Below are 27,870 nucleotides of genomic sequence, written 5' to 3'. Positions count from 1 at the left end.
ATAATTGTTTTATATTTCCATATTTCCTTTTTAATTATAGTAGATTGTGGGAGGGCTTGGTAATCTTTCTTTCTTCTTTTTTTTAAAACTAATTGTTTTTAACATGAAATGAATACATCGGGTACAATTATACGCAATACAAACATTTACACAGTAATACAAAAAAACAAAAGGTCAGGGCACTAGAAACCTGCACCAGTCAGGCTAGTATTCTATTGTAAGTGAACAAAGATGCGGTGCAAAGAGCCAGGGGCGTGACCTTCTTGCGTCCCTTTTATTTGGTACAACCAAAAAATGCAAAAGACAGAAATGGCTCAGCACACAGCTAAAATTATATGTTGCAGACAATAGTATATGTCAATATCTGAGAACAAGCAAAAGTACAGTGTCTCCCAAAAGATTCACAATGAGCTTTAATTTCTTAATGATGAAATTCTCTTTATTCTTTTGTTCAAAATTTTCTGATTTTAAAAGTACAGCATACAGTTCATAGCCGGCGCGGCGCGTTTCGTCCCAACGGGACTTCTTCAAGGCTATAAAAATATATACATAGAACATACATTAATATATACAATTAAAATTTATATAGAAAACAATTAAGACTAAACAGTCTACAATACTTTATCCACACCATTATCTAATATGTACATCTAAGCATGTGAATCTATGAAGACATTTGGACATATTTATACACTGGGAGATATATACAACACATAGGAGAAATTTTACAAGGTAATTCATGGTCATTTCTGACATATTTCAAAACAAATGATTATTATGTACTTATTCAGTTTTTTCACAATTATCAAGAGAATATCATTACAGCTTATCTGCAGTGATTTTTCAGACAAAATATATCTACTAGTCAAAATTCCTACAATAATAAACAGTTTTTTGCATGTTAGCTACCAATGATACAATCAATAATTAAGTGTGGTATAATTGTAGTACCTTCCATATTTTTTAAACAAACAATAATACGTATACCATTCAATACTGGCACTAGTCAATAATATCAAACATACAGATGAGTACAACAGTGGACCCTTTGTATTCCACCTTTCATGGTGAGCGGATAATACAATTTTTATAATATGTAAAATATTGCGCTATCCAGAACTTTTTGTTTACATGTGGTCACTTAAAAGTTACACATACCTCAAAAGTAGTGCATTTACAATCCAACGTCAAATTGAGTACTCTATGAACAAATATTCAGAGTTCATAAATCTATAACAAAGAACACAAATTAGTATATGTTTATTTTTAAAAAAGTTTTTTTAAATTATACAAATTTTTGAAGCATATGGATATTCACATAATAAGACATACTATAGCTGAATCAGATTTATGCTTTTAAATTTATTTTCCAATTTGCATTTTCATAAAAACTTTAAAAGATGTGCCCTTTTTATATACTAATTTGTGTTCTTTGTTATAGATTTATGAACTCTGAATATTTGTTCATAGAGTACTCAATTTGACGTTGGATTGTATATGCACTACTTTTGAGGTATGTGTAACTTTTAAGTGACCACATGTAAATAAAAAGTTCTGGATAATGCAATATTTTACAGATTATAAAAATTGTATTATCCGCTCACCATGAAAGGTGGAATACGAAGGGTCCACTGTTGTACTCATCTGTATGTTTGATATTATTGACTAGTGCCAGTATTGAAAGGTATACGTATTATTGTTTGTTTAAAAAAATATGGAAGGTACTACAATTATACCACACTTAATTATTGATTGTATCATTGGTAGCTAACATGCAAAAAACTGATTATTGTAGGAAGTTTGAATAATAGATATATTTTGTCTGAAAAATCACTGCAGATAAGCTGTAATGATATTCTCTTGATAATTGTGAAAAAACTGAATAAGTACATAATAATCATTTGTTTTGAAATATGTCAGAAATGACCATGACCTTGTAAGATTTCTCCTATGTGTTGTATATATCTCCCAATGTATAAATATGTCCAAATGTCTTCATAGATTCACATGCTTAGATGTACATATTAGATAATGGTGCGGATAAAGTATTGTAGACGGTTTAGTCTTAATTGTTTTCTATATAAATTTTAATTGTATATATTAATGTATGTTCTGTGTATATATTTTTATAGCCTTGAAGAAGTCCCGTTGGGACGAAACGCGCCGCGTCGGCTGTGAACTGTATGCTGTGCTTTTAAAATCAGAAAATTTTGAACAAAAGAATAAAGAGAATTTCATCATTAAGAAATTAAAGCTCATTGTGAATCTTTTGGGAGACACTGTACTTTTGCTTGTTCTCAGATATTGACATATACTATTGTCTGCAACATATAATTTTAGCTGTGTGCTGTGCCATTTCTGTCTTAAACATTTACACAGTATTTGTGCCCGACACAAGATATCAACAAAAGTATTAGGTAAGGCTGTCTGAATTATCTTGAGATCGTATGTATGCGGGTTGCTATGACGCTGCCGGATTACAGTTCCACCACAGGACCCAAGTTCTTCCGCATATTTTTTGTGCACACCCATAGCTTTAAACACCAAGTCCTCTGATTTTGCACAAACATCCAGGCCTCTTGACCATTCTTCCAGTGAGTGTGTCTGATCATTGCAACTAGTAAACCAACCGCGATAAAGGAGTGAGTGCATCGCGGACCTCCCCAGTCATCTATAATCCGCAATAACATCATTTTACAGTCAGGTTTTAAGCTTTTACCAGTTACTCTCCCGAGGGTAGTGTTTATCTCGCACCAGTAGCTGCCTACTGCTGTCATTCCTACATTGTGTGAAAATAGGTACAAAGTGAAATCTTTCATCTAAGGCAGTTGGGGTTTTCTGCTCTGTCCATGCGCTAAAGATGTGGGATTGTACTAATATCCATGAAAATATTTAAATTGAATGAGGCGGAGTCTGGAGAAAAATACTAGAGTCCTGGGAGCAATTTTAGCTTCAGTGCTTTGCCTTTAATGTGCACTCACTCTGCCCCTTATGACAACATTAAAAGCTTCCCAGAGTGTAGCTTCTCCAAACTCTACCTTTTCTTAATTGCTCCACCGGGGAGGGCTGATTGCAGGTGTCTCCTTGGGAATAATTCCCCTCAACTCGCTGCCAGTGCCTACAGAGGTTGGGCTGGTGACCAGGGCCTTGGAAGGGAATGCTCCAGCAGGGGGCTCCCTCTGCAACTAGCTCCCTAATCTCTGCACCCCAGCAGCGCAACATGCCCCCTAGGCCAGGGGGGCATGTAAGTTCAGGCAGAGTAGAATCACCATTGGGGAAAGCCTAGCCGTGTCCCGATGGCCCGTGCAACAGGAGAGGCCCCACTCACCTTCCTTGGCCCAGGAAGGATAGTGATAATGCAACGCCCGGGTGCACCCTCAACTGCCGCTCCTTCACGAAGCCCACCATAGCCCTCGTGGATTTTCTGGGACACAAATAGTCCTCCACATCGGCAGACAGGGGGAGGAGCGCCAAACAGTACTCATGCGGCTTCCAGTGGCCTGTGCAGTGATGGGCCCTCAAGGCTTGGGTACACTCCACTTCGCAACATGACCAGCCATCCACCCAGGCCTCAGGCGAATGCTATCCAAAGGCAATTTAAGCAGCATTAATGTTCCAGAGTAAAGAGGCTTTGCATCCTTCCTACCAAGAGATGTTCCAAGACAATTGGAATTGAATATTTAGGATCTTGAGGGTAAATTAGTCAGGAGCCTCAGGCAGTGACGTCTGCCATCTCGCACAGTCAAGCCACACCCCACCAACCTTTCTTCCTTTAACCTAATTGTTTCTAGTTTTTGGTTAATGTTAAATCATCCCTTATGTTATATGTGCTCATCTTAACTATTACCCTTTGAGCTTAAGCCTCCCTCCCTTATTTTTCTCAATGTTTTTGTTTTTACTCAGATCACCCACATTTCAACAATTTTTAAGGTTAAAATCTCAAAACTAAGGGAAATAACAATGAAGATGATGTAAAGAACAAATATGGAATGGAATAGAATAAAATAGGTGCTATTTTAAAAAACAGTATAAATATTGTTTATCTTCCAATGTGCGGGGTGCAGGGAAAAGAGAGTTTGGCTATGTTTCCTTGTGGTGAATGTTATAAGGGATTTCGCTAACCTAAATGGCCACTTGCTTCCCTCCGACAAAGTGCAAAAGGAAAGGCAAAAGCGTATGAAAAGCAAAAAAAAAAACATACTGCTAAAACAGGTACAAATCCTACTAAGTTCCTTCTTATAGACGCAGTTTCCTTTAACTCCATGGTTATATTACACGCCTGACTAGGGACCAGTCAAATTTGGGAAAAGCAGAATATCAAAGATGTTCAACGAGAAGCACTGGGTGATCCTTAAAAACAAATTGGATGACAGTGACTGGTGGGGGTGCGAGCTGACAGTCGGACAAGACATCAGCGTTGAGCAAACTTAAGGTCTCATCCTAACTCACACCCCTGCCATAAACTAACATAAGGTGAAACTTTACTTTTGATGTTGAAAACGTGTCCAGTGGGAGGGATAGGGAGAAATGGGAGTAGAAGTGAAAACTAAGGTATTACAATAACCACGTTTGAGACCCTTTTGTGCTGTAGTCATTAATACACCATGTCAATCACAACTCCCCTTTAACCTTCCCCTGTTCGAGGGGAATTTCATTTTTTTGCTTTCATAACCATGCCTGACCTTAATGGTCTTTAAGGGTTCCCTGTTCTTTCTTGCCCCCTCCTTGGCCAAAAGCTGGGGATGTATTTCTTCTCTATTTATTGACCAATGGGGGTTGGGGATGTCTTGGCTCCCCTGCTCAACAGTGGCCATGTTTAGTACTATGTCGGGAGGAGCTGGGCATATCTGACCTGGAAACCCCTTTTGAAGTCCGTGTCATAACTATTCAGGTACGGGACGAGGCCGGTCCCTTTAACTCGATCGGAAGCCGGATGGAGGCAGAGTCGGAGTTCATGACGTCACCCTGCTGGAGCCTATCAGGACGAAGGGAGGAGGAAGAATCCGGAACGCCAGCGAGACGAGACACAGAAACACTGTTCGAGCCGAGGAAGACGGGGGAATCCTCGGTGTGTAGCTGCGACGAGGAACCGAAAGAAAGAGCAGTACCGGAGAACAGCGCTGCGGCCCAGCTGCCCAGAGAAAGCGTCGGTGGAGTCCAATACCGCGCCATCGCCCGCCACCCCCCAGGAGGAGGGTGGCTGGAACAGGTACGGGGGCGCATCCTGGGGTTTGTAAAAGCACCGGGAGGGAGTGGGTTGTCAGACGGGAGGTCACTGCTGCTGCTTTCCTCTTGGGTTTCACTCTGGGACAAACGCGGTGCTCCCCTCACAGACTGTCTCCCCTTCCTTGCGCTATTTCAGGCAAATAGCCGCCTGACCCTTGTTTTTTTTTCTTTTTCTTTTCTTTTGGGAACCCTCCTCGAGTATTGGGACGCCAGCCAAAGCCTTACCAAGAACTCTGAAGACAAGAGCTCGCCTCAGGAGGTGGTGTGAGACCGGTGATAAGAGTTTCCCTCTTCAACCGGACACTTGGACTGTTATATATCTTCTTGCCCCATAGTGGATGAAATCAATAACAATAAAAATATATCTTCAACACCCACGGAGTATCTGTTGGTTACTGAAGGCAGCAAGCCTCCCCTTATTCCCCTACCGAGTTGTGATAAAGTGGTGGAGAATGCGGGCAAACCTCCTCTGATACAGGATGGAGCAAGTCATAGCCCAAATGTGTAAGGCCCAGACCAAATTGGAGTGGGCCATGGAGAAGAACGCTAACCAAGCCGAGATGGACCGGGCAGCGTTCACCTCGGCCATACAAATACAAGCCGACAACGTGACCAAATTAGCAGAAGGACAAACCCAGCTTTTGCAGGCGTTAGGACAAGGCAGAGCGCCTGCCTTGCCTGGGACTGTCATACCCCTACAGAAATATGTCCCTGGGGAGGACCCTATTTTTTTTTTTTATTTTATTTTGAGCGGGCTGCAAGGGCGAGTGGTTAGCCAGGGGATCAATGGCCTTTCTATCTGGCCCCCATCCTTACGGGGGAAGCACAGACAGCTTACCAGATAGCGAACCGTGATGGTACGGCAGCGTATGGACATGTAAAAAAGTACATCCTTGACCGCCTTGGGATAGATGATGAAGCCCATCGTCTTCGCTTTAGGCAAGAGAGAGGAGTGACTATGGGACACACCAAAGACTCTTTTTTTTATAAAATCAAGTTTGCCGTGGATCGATGGCTTAAACCGCTGGACTCCACTCGTGAAGCCATAATGGAGAAGATCTATCTTGAACAGTATTTAGAGGCGCTCCCTTATGAGACACAATGGTGGTTACGCCAGCATGCAGGCCTCACGCTGAAACATGCCGTCGAAATGGCCACCTCATATGTTAGAGCCCAGAGCAGAGGAGCCCCAAAAGAACCAGAGAAAACCCCAAAACTGGTCCACGCGGGAAGAACAGCGAGGAAACCAGCTAAGCCGTTCTACGAACCACAAAAACCACGCTTGGGGCATACTGATGTGGCTCCCTCTGCTGGCCCTCAATGTTTTGAGTGTGGGGAGTGGGGCCACATTGCCAAATTCTGCAGGAGACGGAAGGAAAGGGCGGAAGAAGAGCATATGGATGTCAGTTACCTGCCCCACTCCATTTTCATTGCCCAAGAAACCGGTCAAGTGTATTATATGAGTCTAATTGTGAATGACCGTCCCATAATAGCCCTCTTAGATTCCAGTTGCAAACATTCGGTTATACGAGAGGAGTTTGTGCCCCCTGCTTCTTTTTTACCCGGGAGGCATGTGTGTATCAGGTGTGTGCTTGGTGACTTAAAGGAATCAGAGAGGACTGGACGTTGTCGTTGAAGTGGGGGGTCTAACCCAAGCTCCCTGAACCCCTCATCATCTGTATTGACTTGGTATGTGGGGCACTAAAGCGAAGGCCTCAGAACACTCTTTTAACCTCCGAACCCTGGGCCATAGATACCCATTTTAGGACCGCCCAACTTAATGAGAGTAGTCTCAGCAATGCCTGGCAGAGTGCCAGGGATTCCCTTCACCAACCCCATAGGGTATACCCCTGTTTTATTGAGAAAAAAGGGCTGTTGTACAGGGTAGGTAAGGAGGGGGATGACCCGCAATTACTAGTACCCACGGCTTTCAGGGACTAGGTCCTTTTTTTGCTCATGCCCACCTTCTGTCAGGTCACTGCGGAGTAGAAAAAACGTCCCAGTCAGTAATCCATAGTTTCTTCTGGTCAGGCGTTCACGCCCAAGTAAAAAAGAATTGTCAAGAATGCACCATATGCCAGAGAAAGAACCCCTATGTCCCCCCAAAATACCCTTATGTCCTCTCCCTATAATTGCTAAACCTTTCCACAGGGTGGGTATGGACCTTATTGGTCCCCTCCCTAAGTCCAGTAAGGGGTATCAATACGTGCTTGTGATTGTTGACTATTCCACTAGGTACCCTGAAGCCTTGCCTTTACACACCGCGAACACCACCACAATAGCACAGAGGCTTATAGAAGTGTTTTCCAGAATGGGGTTCCCAAGAGACATAATAACAGACCAGGGAACCCCCTTTGTTTCACGGTTGATGAAACAGGTCTGTAAACAATTAGGAATCAGACATAAAAACGTCCGTATAACATCCCCAGACCGATGGTCTGGTGGAGAGGTATAACGGCAACGTCAAGCTCACTTTAAGGAAACTCCTCACAGGAGATGGGAAGAAATGGGATCAGCTTCTTCCCTTGGCCCTATTTGTACTCAGAAGCCAGGTTCAGAGTAGCTTGGGCACCTCTCCCTTTGAACTATTGTTCGGAAGGAAGCCTCGGACTCTTCTTGAAATAAGCAAAGAGAGCTGGGAAACAGACAGTGCACAAGAAGCCCATGCTCTGCTCGAATATGGCAACCAGGTCAAAAGTCGCCTTCATAAGCTAAGGACCCTCGCCCATGCCTCTCTGGAGAAGGCACAGGAAAAACAGAAACAAACATACGATAAAGGGAAAAAGTTAAGGGAACTGAAGGTTGGGGACTGGGCCTTGATACTGCTTCCTTCGTCTTCCCACAAACTACGGAGGGAGTGGCAGGGTCCTTTTCCAGTGATTCGTAAAATTGGCAAAACCACCTATGTGCTACAACCCTGTTCAAATAAAACACAGATGTACCACATAAACCTTCTTAAAAAATGGATAGGACCCCACTAAAAAAACTGCATACAGTCTCCACGGTGGCCTCAGGCTCTTCCACCATCGAGTCCACCGTTCTCAATGAAGAGCTGGCTCCTGATCACACTAGAGATATCCATGCCCTACTCGGCTCCTTTCAGGATGTGTTTTCCGAGCAACCTGGAAAGACCCATCTTGCTGTGCATTCCATTCCTACACAAGAAGGTGTCACCATTAAACAGGGGCCCTACCGTGTCCCTGAGGCCAGACGTCTGGCCCTACGGAAAGAAGTAAAACAAATGCTGGAGTCCGGGATAATTGTCCCCTCCCACAAAAATTGGTGTTCATCGATCGTACTCGTACCAAAACCGGATGGCAGCATCCAGTTTTGTATCGACTTTAGGGCGGTGACCCGCACCTCGAAACAAGATGGCTATCCCCTTCCCAGGGTGGACGAGCTGATAGAACGCCTTGGGGAGGCTCGATACATCTCTCCTATCGACCTCACCAAGGGCTATTGGCAGATTCACCTGGACCCCCGGGATCAGGAGAAAACGTCTTCTTCTCCTCCTGATGGTGTCTTTCATTTCACCGTCTTGCCCTTTGGTTTACACGGGGCATCAGGCACTTTTCAGAGACTGATGGACACGCTACTTGCAAGGCACACGGGGTATTCATCGGCTTATCTAGACGACATAGCGGTGTATAGAAAGACGTTGGAAGAGCACTTAGAACACCTAGCGGCCATATGTCAGGAGCTGCGTTCTGCACGCCTGCATATAAACGCCAAGAAATCCCGCTTTGCCTTCCAGAAGGTCAAATACCTGGGCTACCTACTTGGGGAGGGCATGATAGAACCACAAACCGAGACGGTAAGGGCCATTCAAGAAACAGTGTTTCCTACCTCTAGGCGGGATCTCCGAGCCTTTTTGGGGTTAGTGGGTTACTATAGACGGTTCATCTCCCAATTTGCGGCTAAAGCGGCCCCTCTCACTGACCTATTAAAGAAATCTGTCACCTCCTCAAGATTGCTCTCCCCTACCCTCCAAGAACAGGAAGCCTTCAACACCTTGAAAACAGCCCTGACTTCCTCTCCGGTGTTACAGACCCCAGACTTCCAAAAACCTTTCATTCTGCAGACCGACGCCTCTGGGGTGGGCATAGGTGCTGTCCTCTCCCAACATGAAAGCGAGAGACTAGAAAGACCTGTTCTTTATATAAGTTGCAAACTCTTTCCCCGTGAGAAGGTCTATCCTACCATCGAAAAGGAATGCCTGGCGGTCAAATGGGGGTAGAGAAACTGAGATATTACCTTGAGGGTAGACCCTTTGTTCTATACACGGACATGCCCCCTAACTTGGCTGCAGAAAATAAAGGCTGTAACGATCGAGTGCTCCGGTGGTTTTTGTCCCTGCAGCCTTTTCAATTCGAGGTCCGTCATCGTAAGGGTGCTGAACAGTGCAATGCGGACTTCCTGTTCAGTTTCTCTATTTCCCCCGATCGGGGAAATCCTGGGGGAAGGGTGTGTCGGGAGGAGCTGGGCATATCGGACCTGGAAACCCCTTTTGACGTCCATGTCATAACTATGCAGGTACGGGACAAGGCCGGTACCTTTAACTCGATCGGAAGCCGGGTGGAGGTAGAGTCGGAGTTCATGACGTCACCCTGCTAGAGCCTATCAGGGTGAAGGGAGGAGGATGAATCCGGAACACCAGCGAGAGGAGACGCAGAAACACTGTTCGAGCCGAGGAAGACGGGGGAATCCTCGGCGTGTGGCTGCGATGAGGAACTGAAAGAAAGAGCAGGACCGGAGAACAGAGCTGCGGCCCAGCTGCCCGGAGAAAGCGTCTGCGGAGTCCGACACCGTGCCATCGCCCGCCACCCCCCAGGAGGAGGGTGACTGGAACAGGAATGGGGGCACATCCTGGGGTTTGTAAAAGCACCGGGAGGGAACGGGTAGTCAGACGGGAGGTCACTGCTGCTGCTTTCCTCTTGGGTTTCACTCTCGGACAGACGCGGTGCTCCCCTCACAGACTGTCTCCCCTTTCTTGCGCTATTTCAGGCAAATAGCCGCCTGACCCTTGTTTTTTTTCTTTTTCTTTTCTTTTGGGAAACCCTCCTCAAGTATTGGGACGCCAGCCAAAGCCTTACCAAGAACTCTGAAGACAAGTGCTCGCCTCAGGAGGTGGTGTGAAACCGGTGATAAGAGTTTCCCTCTTCAACCGGACACTTGGACTGTTATATATCTTCTTGCCCCATAGTGGATGAAATCAATAACAATAAAAATATATCTTCAACACCCATGGAGTATCTGTTGGTTACTGAAAGCAGCAAGCCTCCCCTTATTCCCCTACCGAGTTGTGACATACTATTACCCCCATCCCCATGTATATTGGCTCATCTCGGGCTTAGACAAGGGGATGTTCCTTATTGGTCTTCTACTTTCCTCAAGAGTAAGTTGTCTTATCCAAGTGTGGTCAGGAAAGTGTAACCCCTCTCACACCCTGCCTTGCCCAAGGATGGAGTGGGATCATAATTGTTCAAGATCACCTTGGATAAGAGGTGAGAATTTAAACCCCCTCCCCAATACTGTCCAATTGTAGGGAGGCATTGGGGTTTTTAAGCTCCGCCTCACCAAAGATAGAAGCAGGGTTTAGTACAGACCAGCAGGAAAAGACTAAAGTGCAGGTATTACTAATTACCAACCTACAGTGCTCTTAAGTCTTCCGATTGGGGCACATGAACCCAGAAGGTGAAACAATGGGACACACATCAAAGGTCAGATGCACCCATTGACTTTTTTACGGCACAACTAAGTAACAACGGGTACAGACTGCATAAGAGATACCAGTGTGAAAGATGGAACTTAAAAACTGGCAAAATGCACATCTGCAAAGCATTAAGGAATAAACAGAGCTAGGGGAAGATAAAAGTGAATAGGAGAAGCAAAAGAGAACTGTGGAAGGAGAAAGAATGGTCTGGGAAAGAGGGACATCTGAATTATTGCGTGTAATTCAGAGTGACGGAACTAAACAAATTAGCAAATTGACAGTATGTGAACAAACCAATGTCTTAAGTAACTGTGGAGTTGTAGATTTTCAGATGTATAGGACTGATCCTTTGAATAGTGCCAGTGGACAAAGAATGAATGTTGCAGAACTTGATTGGTCCAAAGATTGGGAACTCTTTTTTTGTTTTGGACTCTACTTCCTGAGATGTTAAGTATGCCTGGCAGATTCTGGAGTAACTCTTAGTAGAATAAAATGTAAAGTCACCAGCCCATTGTGACAACCAGCCCATTGTGACAACCAGGAAAGCAAGACAGCTTTCAGAAGAACTAAAAAAAAAAAACTGCTTTGCCACTAATAACATGATTTCCAACTTCAATGCATGACAGGATTTAAGATTGAACAGCTGAAAAACGCTGGGTAATTTGGCCAGGCTCCAGCTACACTAATCCCAATTGAATGAAATTTCTGACAACACACCACTGATTTGTATTTAATTAAGCTTTTATTGATCTATAGGTTTATAATATTTATATAAATGATACGCAAGACAAATTGGCCCCTCTTGGGCAAAAAACAAAAACGGGAAGAAGAGGAAAATCCTCATTTTGTTCTCGTTCCATATTTGTTTAAGACCGTGAGCACCGGCATTGCGATTCTGCAGCTGTCCCTGGACCCCCTAGCACGCCAGCACTTCTTCCCCGGGCCCCTGGAGGGGCGGAGACGCCATCAAAAGCACAACGCGGTCCCGCAGCGCGGGAGACCGTGAGCACCGGCATTGTGATTCTGGAGCTGTCCCTGGAGCTCCTAGCACGCCAGCACTTTCCCCCCGGGCCCCTGGAGGGGTGGAGACGCCGTCAAAAGCACAACGCGGTCTCGCAGCGCGGGAGACTGCGAGCACTGGCATTGTGATTCTGTAGCTATCCCTGGACCCCCTAGCACGCCAGCACTTTTCCCCCGGCCCCTGGAGGGGCGGAGACACCGTCAAAAGCACAACGCGGTCCCGCAGCGTGGGGCGCGCACGGGGCATGCCCAGGCTTGGCCCGGGCGAAGACCGGGCCAGGACAGGCCCGTCATAGTCCCACAGAGGCAGGGTTGGGCCACATTATTAACATCTGGCCCTAACATCACTCCAGAAGGTACTGTGACATCCTATTGTGGTACTGTGGTACTGACTCTGACATTGTTTATACTGCTCATATTGATACACTGATACATTAGGGTCAAGGTCATACATGATGAATAGACCGAAATCTGGAAATGGGCAAGGGGTAGTTGGGAGACTGGACACCTTTCTGTTGAGGGCTGAGTCGGCCCTCATCCACGAAATCGAGTTGACAGAACGTAGACTGTCCTTGGAGCAACAACATTTTCAACAACGAAATGCCCATGCTACTCCTGTTGCCCTTGTCACTTCTACGTCACAATCTAACCTGGAAATGGGTCCCTCACGAATTGTTACCATACAGTCACCGGGTGAAAATATTGACGATTCGGCTGAAAAAACTGACACTCCACTGAGACCGTGCGTTGTTACACGAGGTCAAAAAGCAAAAATTAACCATGGAATTAGTAATGCACCTCCCCCCAAAAAAAGAAAGGGGCATGTTTCGAACAAACCTAAAAAGCAAAGTAAACAGAGTTTTTCCTTCTGTAGACCTTCAGGTCCCAGGAGTAAATCTCTTGAGTCAGACTGTAACCAAGGGGCTTCTCAAGTATTGGATAATGTTGCAACATTGGGAGCTCCTCTCACTCAAGAGTTGGAAGACTCTTTTATGAAAAAATTGGAACTTGTAATCTCACCCCACTTAGATCCCATTTTAAAAAAGTTAATTGATATCGAGGGTAGGATCAACAGTTTGGTAAAACCTGTGTTTAGTACCTATGTAGCTTCTCTAGCCAGTGGACAAAATGTGGCCGGTGGTATTGTTAAGAATGGTAAAACACAGCACCCCGAACTTGCCCCTAGACCAACAAGCCAGGCTGACCCCTCTCACACAAGGGTCGTACATAACCCTATAAATGGCACTGACACATCACGTCGGACAGAAGGACTGACCCATGTGCAAGGCCAGATTGCAGATATATCAAGAAAAATCCCAAAAGATAAGTCTGACATTAACTTAACAGACGGACCACGAAATGCAGTAGCAATAGAGGGGCAGTTCTTTGGACAAAGACCTTCTAGCCCCCCGCACTCTAATTTACATTTACCTCCAGAGGCAACATCTTATACTGTGGTGTTGGCCAATGTTCCAACTCTACCGTCTCGAGCCATTGAGCATTGGTCAACACTGAGGAACAAATCGCTTCACTTTTTGAGTACTAGGACGGGCGTTGATAATAGGCATTTATTTTCCGAATTCAAAATGTACCGCCGCATAGGTATGGTGGGAAAATCTAACAAATCATTCCGGGTAGATTGTATCGTGTTGACTTTTAAATCTCCAGGGTTAGTTAGGACTATACTAAACAGGATGGAGAACAATTTTGAGGGTGTGAGGGGGATGTCCGTCCTGCCCTTGGGGTTCTTTTACCAGCCACCAGGAGCTGGGTGGAATACTGTAGGAGAAGGTAAACCTGTAGGGGAAACGTCGACGCCCCTTTTGAAAAGCCTGGGACACGCAATCTTCTTACGTGCCACATCAAGAATTTGATTCTGTTTTGCCAAATATATAATTAATTTGTGATATCTTTAAACGTGACCAGGCTCGTTTGAACGGTGATTTACAACCGTCTCCCTGTGAAGTTAATTAATATCTGTCTCACTGTGTTCCATACTATTTCCTTACTTACTCACCCTTTAGCACTCTTGCTTTATGCACGTTCCCTCTGGAGCAACCATGTGTCAAATATCATAGAACTTATGAAATTGTGTAAATAAATGTATGGTGATTCAAAAATTGGATGTTGCTGCTGCTTTCAGGTTGGAATCTTGTATTGAATACCATGAGCTATCTTTTTTTTTTTTTTTTGAAAAACCTTTATTGACATTTCAATCATTAACAAGTATGGGCCTACAACCCCCCGGGGCCGGCCGCTAAGCAATCAGAGCAATAAGAGCAAATGTAAACACAGGCGGCACCTCGGAGAGCAGAATCTTCATTCCAATATAGTCCGGCCAGTGAGCCGCGCAGGTAGGACACCAGGAGAAAAAGGGTTTTTCATTTTATAATGAAACAAGACAGTAGGATCAGGTGCCAAACAATTTCCCAACAGCGATAAGGGGCAAGAATAACAGACGTAAGCAATAAGCAGCAATCTATTGGGTCAATGGCGCAGACACGGGAAATTCCGGATGGGGAAGAATATCAAAAACAGTTGCGCCTGCAGGCCCCCGTACCTAACGCCCAGAGAACACCCCGGAAACTGTGGCACACATGAAGAGGCGACGATTCACAACAAAGGAGGTGTACCGCGCTGATCCCAGAAAAGAAAAAACAAGAAGAAGCGGAGAAGAAAAAGGAGGCCATGGAAAAAGAGATAAAGACTAAAGAGTCCCCTCCCCCAACCCCCCACCCTGCACCTCTGCAAATGAGTATGCCCCCCCCCCCAGCAGTGTGCCTGTCGCCCTGGAACTAGACCCGAAATATAGAAGAAACAGGGAAAAAGGAGTAAGAAAGAACCCCACCAGACGGGGGGGTGGAGAAAGTATAGTAAACTGGAGGAGGGCCTTCAAAACATACCCCCGGCTTCTCCCTCCCGCACGGTGAAGTCTCCCCACAGCAAACAATAAGCAGCACCAAATCGACCATATCAAAAAAGGGGGATGGGGAGCATTATGCACCAACTATGCTAATAACCATGAGAGTACGCAACCATGAGTCCGCCCGTCTACTAGATGACCACCCCCGAAGGATCAGCCTCATCCTTGACCACTCTTTGCAATTCTGCCCATGCCTACCCCTCGACCCAGCACCATGTCCGATGTTCCAAGGTAAAGAAGTGTCCAAAAACAACCGGGAAGCGACGCACACAGGTGGGGTGGAAGTCTCTGAGTACCAACACAGTCCACATCATGGAGGGACGTCTTTCCCAGTGCTGCCCCAGGATCTGCACCGCACACAAGGTCCAGGAAGGCTGAATCAGCCAAAGTAGACAAACGTTGCTGGAATTGTCCCTGGGTCGCCGGAGGCCGTGCACGGGACAAGGCCACCACCTTCCACTCAGGTCCAATACCTCCGGAACAGATCAAACCCTCAGTTAGCCGATCACACGGTAGCATACTGTCCGGAGTGTCCGGCTGTGCACTAATCGCAGGGGTGGCCGCGACATTATCCTCCTGTGTGCAGTGTGGGAAGCCCCTGTGTACCTGTGGACCAGCATGCCGCCACTGTCCCAACGCTGATGCCACACCATCGAGCTTACTCCCCAAGACCCCGGCGCCACGAGCCAAGGAGAAATGAAGGGCACCAAGGGCCTCTAGGAGGTCGCCGTACCCCAGCACAGCTCTCTGCGATCGCTCCGCCACACTCCCAAAAGTCACACACTCCCAATCCTGCTGCGACCCAGTGGACAGGATGGTAGGCTGCATCGCAACAAGATGGCCGCCGGGAAGGCCCGACTCGTATTGGGGCCGGGACCCAGGGACAAGCGCCTCGAGGTCCACGTCGCTGAAGACAGGGGTCCGGGGGCAGGCACAAATTCAGCCGTTGCGTGGTCAGGGGCAACAGTCGTCCCCGCCACGGACCAGCTCCCGCGAAAATCCGGGAGCAGCCCGCAAGGATCAGGGCGAGCTAGGGGCGGCGTCCGGGCAGCTCACCGTCAAAGGCAGGGGCAAGCACCGAAGAATCTGAGAATTGCACCCCCGGGCATGTCCTCGGTCCGCTACGCTTAGCAGTGGGAGCAACTACGGCAAAATGCAGGCCGCGGGCAGCACCGCTCCGGTGGACCGACTCCACCCAGTCACCACAGGCCGCTGTTGTTAAACTGCCACCCGGCCAAGGCGTCCACTCGAGGTCCCGGCTCCGGGGCTGCACAGGCCGCAAAGTTCAACTGCAGATTTCTCCGGCGGTACGGCAGCCAGAAACCTCGGAGTCACACGATCGGTTGCCACTCTCATTTACAAACACGATCTCATAGCGCAGACTGAGGATCTCGTGCAGGATATCCGTGCGGGATACGGAGGTTCACGGAGCCGGGAATCTACGCTGCCGTCCCGGTCGCCATCTTGGCTCCTCCCCACCATGAGCTATCTTAAATAATTTCTGCTTATTTAGCTCAGATTCGTAGAATGATATAACTTAATAGGATTATTGCTTTGTGTTATCAATTGGACTTTTGGGTTACCCCATTTTTGTAATGGCTGTAGGGGCAACACAGCAGCTCCCTCCTCCTCCCTGGATCCATCCCAACCGTTTTGAGCGATCTCGTAGAAATAGATTGACTGACCCCAGCCCGGAACAATATAGGGGAAATTGCTATACCGGTTAGTACCTCAGAGATTGTTACTGGGGAAATAGGCTGTATAGCGGTCATTCCATCTATAAACTGCTATGATAACAGCCTACAGTACCCCCAGTATTTGAGCATTGAGTATGTAGGAACTACGGGGTTGGACCTAAAAATTGATATGGATGATGCAATTGTCAATAATAACATCGAAGAGGCACCTAGGGACCTGAACCCTAATGATACTGATAGTGTTTAAGAGGTTTCAAGAGCCCAGAATTCTACTACACAGCCTTTTAGGTTTACATCATGGAATATTGCTGGTATTCCTTCAAAACTAACAGACGAGGCTTGGTTGCAATATGTAAAGACATCTGACATTATCTGTCTTCAGGAAACTTGGAAACCGGGTCGATGTCACTATCGATGGAAATTGCTCATTAAATACCCATGCAATTCCATCAGCTGCAGAGAGAGCTAAGGTTTAGTGACTTTTATTTCGCTTACGTATGACTCAATAAAGATAGAGAATATAATAAACTCCCACTGGTACCAGCTTATCTTACTTTTTAATTTAACTGATACTATAGTTTTATTAATTAACTGGTACTATAATATTTTCTATCCAAATAATACGGAGGTCATTAATATACTTAAAGAGGAGATTGATAATGTGGCTGCGAAATTTCAACCCTTGGGCATAATTTGGGCGGGGGATTTTAACTGTACCGCTTGCCAATATAGCTCACACAGAGTATGTGGTGTAGATGACATGAAAAAATGAACCTGTGCCGCATTTCAATCATACACCACAGGGCGATGCATTGAACACTATTGTTCTGGTAAACGACCTTTGTATGTTGAACTCTGGATAGTAATCCTTCTGTCCAGTTTCCAACCTATCAGGGGGGGAGGTAGTGCGAGTACAATTGACTTTATGCTAATTACTAGCAAATACACCAGGCTTGTAGATAGTTTCACCGTTGAACCACATCTCGTCAGTGACCATAATCCCCTTACCCTTTCTATGTATGTCACAGCACAGAAAACTAGGGGGGATGAGCACTCGTTAAAGTATAACCGCAACCAAGGGGTAAGGCTGAAATGAAATTCGATAGACTCAAAGCAATTTGAGGAGCCAATTATTAAAGAAAATCAAAGTAAATTTATGCCCTGCCTAACCTTTGATTCCCCCCAAGACATAGTCCTTTAGTCATTTGAATCAATCTGTGTAGATGTGGCCAAAAAATTAAATAAGACAATTAGGAAACGGGACTTGCCGTAAATTAGGTAGTTTAATGCAGAGTGCTCAAAGGCGCAAAGAGAACTTAAGAAAGCCTTGCAAATGGCTCCACGGAATATGGCTCTGATAAAGACAGCGAGCGAGACCTATAAAAAAAAGCTATTAACCGCAGGAAAAACGATTTAAGAAGAACAGCCTGGGAGGACCTAGAGAGAGCCTCCGCACTCAAGGACTCTAAGAGTTTTGGGGAGATTATAAATCGCCCACTCTTCTCTAATGATGCCAGGAGCATTGACTCGATCATAACAGCTGAAGCTTGGAAAGCTCATTTAAAAAAAATATTTTATCCACTGGGCATAATAATAGAAGAGCAAAGGGATGAGACAGTTATTAATCCACTAACGGCATATGAACTAAGCTTAACACTATCCTTGAGTGAGGTTGAAGATGCGATATCTAAGGGTACATCTCTAAAAACGCCAGGTCCAGACGGAGCTCCCCTAGATTTGCCTAAAAGCAATCGCCAATTATGGGCGCCCCTGTTGCTCAATGTTTTTAAGGCGGTAATAGTCGGTCATATCCCATCTTCATGGAAGGAAGCGGTGGTGGTACCAATTTTTAAAAAAGGCAATAGGAACGACCCCACCTGCTTCAGGCCAATTTCCCTGATAGACTCTACGTGCAAGGTCATGGGGAGAGTGATCTTAGCTAGATTGGAATCATGGGCTAGTGCATCAGGTCTAATGGCAGATACACAATACGGTTTTAGAAAGGGGCTGGGTACAAACGAGAAGTGTCTTAACCTGTCCCTGATCATGGGCAAGTACATGAAGGCCAGGTGGGTTTCGGTTCACCTGGGATTCATGGATTTGTCCAGTGCTTTTGACACGGTGAGTAGGGGAAAGCTATGGACAATCATGGGGGAAATGGGGTTTGAAGAACCCCTCATCACCCTGCTACGCAGGTTGCATGAATCCATCACCGTAGCTGTTCGCTTTGGCCCAGGAGGGGAGAAGACTCGACCCATTGCCTCTACGGAGGGGGTCCGTTAAAGTTGTATCCTGGCCCCCTTTTTATTTCTTGTATACACTAATGGCCTCGAATCATTCCTGATTAAACAGCAATTGGATTTTCCAAGAATAGATGGTAAATTGGTCCCTGTGTTATCATATGCCGATGATACGGTTTTAATGACTTTAACGGCTAACAGTTTACAAAAAGCCCTGACTGCCTTCACTGACTTCATGCTAGCATTGGATCTTAAAGTAAAATTAGGACACAAGCCGGTAGCTGAAATGATAACTCTATGCAAATCAAAATGTGTATCAGTGGCTACCTATGGGGCCGGAGTATGGGGTTACCATAAGAGGTACCAGATTCAGGTTTTAGAGAATACATTTTTTAAAAGATTACTAATTATCCCAAGTAGCTCCTCAACATCATTTTGTCATTCCGAGGTGGGCCTGGAATATGTGAAAGATAGTATAAATATCGCACCACTGATCCTATGGATGAAAATCTTGTCCTCAGAAGACCTGACTTTCTCTAGGAGTATCCTTAAGGACTGTATGAACATGGATAACGCAATGTCACTCCCTTGGCTACGTTATGTTAAGGATACCTTCTACAAAACTGGCCTAGATTAATATTATAACAACCCAGATACCATCCAACCTAATATGAAAATGATCATTAAAAACGCACACCGTATTGAATTAAGTATGTCTAATCAGGACCGGGGCATGTTGGATGGTGGGGTGTTAAGACATCAGCAATTTTATCTGTCTTTTACCTTACATGTACAATCACGATTTTTGTTGACTAGATTTCGGTTGGGCACTCTGCACTTTTTATTGGCCTATCCTAAACAGGCTGGCTGGTGTGAGAGACTAGCCCCTTGTCCTTGTAACAATCAGGTCAAACAGAGCACAATGTATCTCACGTTATTTTGCTCACTTTATGCAGACCCAAGAGCACGCTTTATTAAGCCTGTACTGAAAGCTGTTCGGCCCTGTTCCTATCAGGAAGGCTTTGACTACTTGAGGCCATTGTCTACAGCTGTAATCTCAAGTGCCGTGCTTAGTTTTATTAGAATCCCATTCTTAATCAAAAACGTTATGAATTGTGAAAATGATTGCAAATTTTTGTAGGTATTTTTTAGAACTAATCAAATGTACAAACTATGTTGGGGAGGGGTATGATGACTTTAAAAGTCGATAAACTTTTTACTGGTACACCAAAATATATAGAAGGGAACATGTGGAAAACTTTTTAAATGTTCTTTACTGTTTTTATTATGTATATATGTAAACTTTTATGATTCTAAAGAATCGAATAAAGTTATTTGAACTGAACTGAACTGATACGCAATGGACTTCCAGTCCAAGAGTGACTAGAGGCAGGAGGCTCCAATGCGCGCATCAGAGAGAAGGCAGCCACACCCCTGAGCAGTGCTACAGGGTACGTTCTGCTTTCCCGCTGCACGGGACGATCTGGCAAGGGACTTCCAGTACCAGAATTACTAGCGGCAGGAGGGGCCAATGCAAGCCATACCCCTGAGCAGTGCTACATAGCACGTTCTACTTCCCCACTGCGTGGGACGACTTGGCAAGATACTTCCAGTCCCAGAGTGACTAGTACCAGGAGGCGCCAATGCGAGCACAAGCAAGAAGGCGGCCACACACCTGGGCAGCGCTACGTAGTGCATTCTGCTAACCCGCTGCTTGGGACACGCCTGAGCAAAGCTCGGGCCAAAGGCGAGCCGGTCCGTGCTTATCAGAGCCTGTCGAAGGCTGGGCCACGCCCCTTGGCTTCGGTATTTTGAGGTACGGTTGTCTTAAGGAGTTTTCTCCACAAACGCCTTTTTGGATTCTGCTTTAACTGGTCACTGTAGAGCTATACAATTTGTTTTAATGTGCTGCCTTTTGAGTGGTCCTGTGATTTCAACTCAGATGACTAAGTGCAAGTTAGGCCAAATTCTGAAAGGGCTGCCGTCAAGAAATTTAGTCCCCCTGATGGGTACATTGAAAAGGTTGTGGGCGTATTAGACAAAGAAATCCTTCTTCTTGAGTAACGCCCCTCTATAATCCAGTCACAATCTGATCCAGAAGTCCATGCTAGCTCTACTTTACAGGACGGTGTGGATAGAACTCATTTAGCTAAACAGGTTTCTTTCCCTCCTGCTCAAACTGTCATTCAAACCCCACTGTTATCCATAAAATGGAAAAGAGGGCCTTCACTCAAAAAGACTGCCAGTCCTATTAAGCCAGCTCTTTTGAATTCGTCCACACCGCATGTTCATTTTACTGAGGGTTAGTTTAAGCAATTCAGCTAAGAGATTGCTGATCTTATTGAGTAAAAGATGCCCGGTTTGTACGAGCGCTTGGGGCGCATTGAGGCCAAATTAACAACTTTGGACATCAGATTGGACCCTAGTGGGGTTGGAGGGGGTCAATATTGTTAAGCAGAGGCCCCTTGGCTCCGCTCAGGACTTCCAGTCGTGGGTAGGGGCTGTCTTTTACCTATTCGTTGAGTGAGGAATCTGTGCCCAGCCTGTCGTTTTATATCCCCTGAGTTTGAGGGAAACTGTCTCATATGATACATTCTTGGGGGGACCACCACTCAAAGGGAAACCCTGCCCACTCTGTTAAATCCAAAAACAACAACAGTTCATGGACAGAATGCGGAACAATGTCATGCATTCACCCCAGTACAGAGATCTGGACCTAAATCCATCGTTTTTTTGCTCACCATGCCTTTCCAGTTTGAACCCAGCCATATGCAATTCAGTCTTGATCCTGTGCCTCATGGGAACAGTCCAGCCCGAACTGCCAAGCCAGGTCCTCCCTGGACTGGAAACAAGCATCCTAGGACCGGTTTCGGGGTTTCACCCCTCTTCAGCCAGGATAGCTTGATTCCAGTGGCATGGAGAGCACGGGACCCACGTCTGGGCATACCCATCCCACTCGGGGTGACAAATGCAAAAACAACAGTTGATGGACAGAATGCAGAATAATGTCATGCATTCACCCCTCTTCAGCCAGGATAGCTTGATTCCAGTGGCATGGAGAGCACGGGTCAAATATGATTTGCATATGGCCATGTCTGAACTGGGGTGGCAGAGTGAGCTAGAGAATGATGATGGATTAAACCCAGATCAGTTGACTGGGGGTGAGGGCTTGCAATGTTCAACACTCCGTCAGGCCAGAATGATACAACCTGTGCACCTCTAAAGGTGGGGAAGAAGGGGCGGAAGTTTGTCAGTTGGATAGGAGGTACTGAAGCTGCAGTGGCTCTTCAAATCACCTATTCAGAGGTCATCATTTCCTTTCTTGACTTGAAGTGACCTTGGAGTACTGCAATCTTTAGATGTTTGATGATGTGGTTCGATCACTGTCTGGTCTCTTGAGGAGTGGTCAGTGGGCACTTATTCACTTAACTAGTGGCTGGCTCGTTCTCCAAAATAATATAACTCAACTGAGTATTTTATACACAGGATTAAGTATACCACATTGTTTGAGTCATACGTATATCTCCTGTTTTATTATATACATATATTTTGACAAGTCTTGTCACCCAGAATAAAGAAACTCCCAGCACCTGACAAGTAAAAACAATCCCATTCATTCTCAAAAATTTCATCCAAAGTACGGCTCGAGAATCCACACATTTCGACCCCTACAGGTCTTTCTTCTAGACATATTGCGGAGTTCAGAAATGGTAGAATTGTATAACTTAATAGCATCGTAATCACAGACAATGATGAGTTCTTTAATTTTCATTGGCAATGAAAAAAGACTGTCTTGATAGTAAAGTCTGTTTTGTGTATTTCTTTCTGAATTTAGCCTGTCGTAACAAATATTTTATGTATGAGCACTTATTACATTTCATTTTTACAAAAACAGTTAATAATCAAGAATTGTCATATAAGTGAATTGGATCACTGACATAATATGGATCCAACAAATATCAAACAACACCAATATCGGAAATTACATCTACAGAACAAAAATATCAACTTCATATACCCAACTATTCAAATCACAAATATCGAGCACACACAAATATCGCTTTCAATAAAACCAATTTTTACATACATCAATCAAAAAAAATCGGAAACACAAATACTGTCACCTATAAATAAACATATAACACGTAAAGAAAATATCGATTCCCACAATATCGACTACAATACTGTCACCAACATAACTGATAAATCTTTGAAAAATACACCCCAAAAAAAACAATTACTTAAAATAAACACAAAACTTGTAATAAACATCTCTAATTAAATGAAACTATATTTCATCAACAAAAAATTAAACATTCATCCCCCCAAAAATCGTAAACCTAAAATATATACAATAAAAACACCAAACGTACTACTATAAACATTTAAACATTTAAACACAGACATAAAGATATATATACATATATATATATATATATATATATATTCACTTAAAAAACCATAGGTTTCACACAAGTTATAGTTAGCTGTACATTTCACTCGTAAAAAACCAATGAAATTCCACGTTATAGTTAGATCAGGTAACTATAACTTGCGCGACCGCAATGCACTGCTGATGACGTCACATATTACATCACTTATGACATGGTCAGTGACATCACTCATGACATCAATGATGACATCTGAAATGACACATTGTGCATTGCGGTCGCGCAAGTTATAGTTACCTGATCTAACTAGAACGTGGAATTTCATTGGTTTTTTACGAGTGAAATGTACAGCTAACTATAACTTGTGTGAAACCTATGGTTTTTTAAGTGAATTTGCAAGGTTTTTTAAATGCTAATTCCTAACTATAACGTGTGTGAAACCTATGGTTTTTTCAGTGAATATGTACGGTTTTTTAAATGCTAAGTTATGTATTTATTTTTAATTTTTGTGCGCACGGTGCGCTTCGCCCACCGTGTGCACGCTGTGGGCACTCGGTGCGCTTCGCTCACCGAGCGCCCACGTTGCGCATTTCGTACCGTGCACGCCTCGCCATTTTTTACAAAATATCAATTGTTTTTTTCTCCCTTGGGGGTCCTTAGATTTATATATTACATGTGATTGTTAATTCTTTTTATTTTTTTTTATTTTTTTTACCGTACGCGTACGGTAAGCTTACCGTACGCGCACTCCGCGATTTTTTTTAAAAATTATTAAATTTATTTTTCATACTTTTTGGTCCTTCGTGAACCCCCTGACGAACGCTAGGGGGTCTGCAACTCTCTTCGTTGACCCCTTTTCATGTTATCAACCTTTGTTTTTCAGTGCGAGAGACAGAAAATGGCGGCCGATACTTCCTGGTTTCGACCGATTCGAATGTTTACTTTGATCTAACAACCAATCAAAATCGCGCTCGCGCACGGCACCGTACGCGTACGGTAAGCTTACCGTAAGCGCTCGGAGCGCGCCCACAGATATATATATTGATTTAAATGCTATTTTCTCAGGAAATACTGAACAGATTTACACGAGACCTTCAAAAGGCACATCCCTGACCTGAGGGCTACCTCTCTGCCAAATTTCACATAATTCTGTTCAGCCGTTCGGGCTGTAGCTCGGACTAAAGGTCCTATGGGAAAATGCATGGGGAAAACGCGTTTTGGGACCCCCCTTTTTTCTCAGCCCCCGCTTGACGAATCCCCCCCGAGACTTTCAGGGTAGGAGCGGAGCGTAGCGCCCCATTAGTTTTGAAAAATTCGCGAGGATTCGTCAACCGGCGCCAAAGTTATTCCAAATAGAATGTTGCGGATTTCCTATGGAAACACGGTCCTAACTATAACTATCTACTGGCGACCGCCAGTAGATAATATATATATATATATATATATATATATATATATATATATATATATATATATAATATATATATGAAAAACCAAGAGTTGCCCCAAAGGTTTTTCATGTTTGCGGCCAGCCTAGCCGCGAGGAAGCCCCACCGCCGATTCAGCGGGTCTACAGCGCCGGGAACAAAGAGGCGCTGTAGAGCAACAAGCCCGCTTTGTGGATTGGATATTGGTTGGACAGTAAGCCCTGGAGCCCCTAACATGCCCACTGGGGTTTAACATTAACATTTGGTGGCACGGCAACACCCACTTGGGTTGATTATGGTAGAACTACATTAACCAACATTCGTAGCGCACACGCCCACATGGGCAGGGATATTTAAACAGTGCGTAGGTGGTTCCACTTTGTTGCTGTTCTCCACTGCCAGTGATCAAGGGCTGGACAATGCCCGAAACGCGTTTGGCTGATTTTATTTGTGCTGGGGGCAAGAGGTTTTTATGTTCATCCACTCTGCAAATATAAGGACTGAGCTTGTTTGCGTGTGGCTTCTTCAATTGGGGCAACTCTTGTTTTTTTTATATATATATATATAATACACATTTACAGATACATTCATATGTAAATAAAACAAACTATATATTATACTACAAAAAGAAAAACATAAGTTAGAGTTTACCAAACAAGGACTTAACGGATAAAAAAAATAAATACTATACTTAACCAAAAAAATAATACTATAAACAACATTAACCAATAAAATCAAACAATTAAATCAACAATATAAAAGGCGCACTTATTAAAACAACTTAATGCTAAAAAAAAACGACAAACACTGCAAGAGGAGGAAACTCTGCTAGATTCTCACAACAAAGACTTAAAAAGAAATAATACATTGTAACAACTACATAATCAATTAAATAATTTTTACATTTAAACTAAAAATTAACTATTAAACTAAAAAATTTAATTTAACTAATAAATATCAACACTCTAACTTTTATTGTTTTACATAGACTACCTAAAAGAAAAAAAACAACTTCCAAACCAAACTGCCAGAAAATATCAACTATAACAAAGCATCAAGAACATATAATAAAGAAAGTATGCATAAGTAATACATTATAAACTCTTCTAAACAGTGACTAAAAATAAACCTAACTCCCTAAACCTTGACAAACTAGCAACAAAATGACATTTTTAATTAATCTAAAATTTCTCTTTCAACAGAAAAGTAAGCACCTGCTGCACGTTACAACAAGCTCAAAGGCGTAGCTGCAAATTCGTGCAAAACATCTCAACAAAACATACAAGCAAGTAAACAAATTCCAAGTAACTACATTTGTAACATATTAATCACAAACATGCAAAAGTTAAATTATAATATATATTTACACCATTTAACTACTTACATATACAATGAAAGAAGCCGCCAAATGTATCACTTCACAGAAAGGAAAGTAATTATTAAATCACATGGACAACACCTACAGCCAAGAAACTACATCAACAGAAACTACAAACTGGAAACATACTAAAGATTATTCTAATGCATGCTACGGGAGTATAACTACAAAAGATAATTTTGTAATTAATGTTAAAGAACACAATCACCACCCCAAATGTGACAAAAATAGAAGCTAGAGAAATCTTACAAGATATAAGATATAAGAAAGGCAAGCACTAGTTCTTAGGAACCCACAAGCAAAATCGCTAAAGACATACTACCCAAAGTCCATGTCAACAAGCCAACTACCACCTATCCCCACTTTAAAACGTTTAATTGCATGCACTATAAAAGCTATAAAAAAAAGCCAACAGTAATAACCCCACCTGCCCCTAGAACATACCAAGACATACCCGACCATTTAAACATAATACATGAGGAACCCTTCCTTTTACAGGACAATCTAATTGATGAATAACGAATCCTAATCTTACCTACAGTAAACAACTAAATTAAACTTACCCAATGTCAAACCTGGATGATGGATGGGACCTTCAAAATGTGTTCCAAACCATTCACTCAGATATACACCATACATGGTGAATATCAACACACCAATATCCCCTTCATATATACTTTATTACCAAACAAGCAAAGCAGCACCTACTATGAAATCCTAAACTATATAAAATAACAAACATATAACTACTACCCTAAAAAAATAATCAGCAGCGACTTGGTTCTTGGAAAAATGACCCAACATAACACCAATAGACTACAAAATAGAAGGTAGCGGTAAAAAAACAAAAAAAATGCCGCTTAATGAAACTTAAAAAAAGACTATTCCCCTATAGATATAGAAAAGATTGAGAAATGGTTATCTGCAGGGTACACCAGGGGTGTGAGCTTGCCCCAATGCTATTTTTGCTATACATAAACAACCTTGAATCAGTTCTTGTGAACTTTATTCACAAGTAGTTCAAATTAAGCTAATGCCGGCACTAATTTACACGGATGATGCCATGCTGCTTGCTAGGACTGCTAACGGCCTACATTTACTGATATCTAGCTTCATGGAGAAACTATACCTGCAGACCAACCTCTCCAAGACCTTTACAATGGTTTGCAGCATTGAAAATACAAAAATACATCCCACATGTATAGGAGGCAATTCTAATTGAGAGTGAGCCAGTTTCCCAAATTTAGGATTGTTGTATGACGAGGCATGCTCCTGGACCCCTTGTATTGAGAGCAGAATAAGTCACTATTCACGAGCTGTTGGCTCCATTTTCTCCTTAGCTACCTCCTTTGGTAGCAAATCAATCACTCGTCTTCTGGAAATGTACAGGAGTAAGCGTCTCACTTCTCAGACTTATGGCTCGGGGTATAGGGCTGAAGAGACACCAGCAGGGCGCAAGTAAAGTAGAATAGAGTGTGCAGGTGGGTATTGAGTGTTACTCCCTCAACCCCTCACTTTATAGTTTACCAGGGGCTAAGCCTGGAATACATGGAGGACCATGTAAATCTTGCCCTTTTGTTACTATGGTTCTCAATTTGGTCAAACGATGAAGCTGGTGTTAACCATGCAATTATATATGATTGCCTGTCTTGCCATCATGGTTCTAACATCCTCTGTCTCGGGTATATCAGGGAGACAACCCTAGCCCAAGGTTTCCCGCACATCTTTCAAAACCCAGTAAGTATGACAAAAAGGGATAAAGGGCGAATTAGGGGCTGTTTTCTATCCCAAAGAAGTCATGAAACCAACAGTTAGAGATTACTGCCTCCTTAAAACTACCGAAGCGGAGGCCCCC

At 43.9% G+C, this 27,870-nt stretch overlaps 1 protein-coding gene across 2 annotated transcripts in view; it reads right to left on the bottom strand.

The window, feature by feature from the left end:
- USP21 (ubiquitin specific peptidase 21) overlaps window positions 1-27,870 on the bottom strand; it is a 508,323-nt gene that overhangs the window by 186,174 nt on the left and 294,279 nt on the right. The gene's annotated exons all lie outside the window — the stretch shown is intronic.

Source organism: Triturus cristatus, chromosome 12 (assembly GCF_964204655.1).
Source record: "Triturus cristatus chromosome 12, aTriCri1.1, whole genome shotgun sequence".
NCBI classification, from domain to species: Eukaryota; Metazoa; Chordata; class Amphibia; order Caudata; family Salamandridae; genus Triturus; species Triturus cristatus.
The sequence above is the reverse complement of the archived record's forward strand: the minus strand, read 5'-3'. Positions and strand labels throughout refer to the sequence as shown.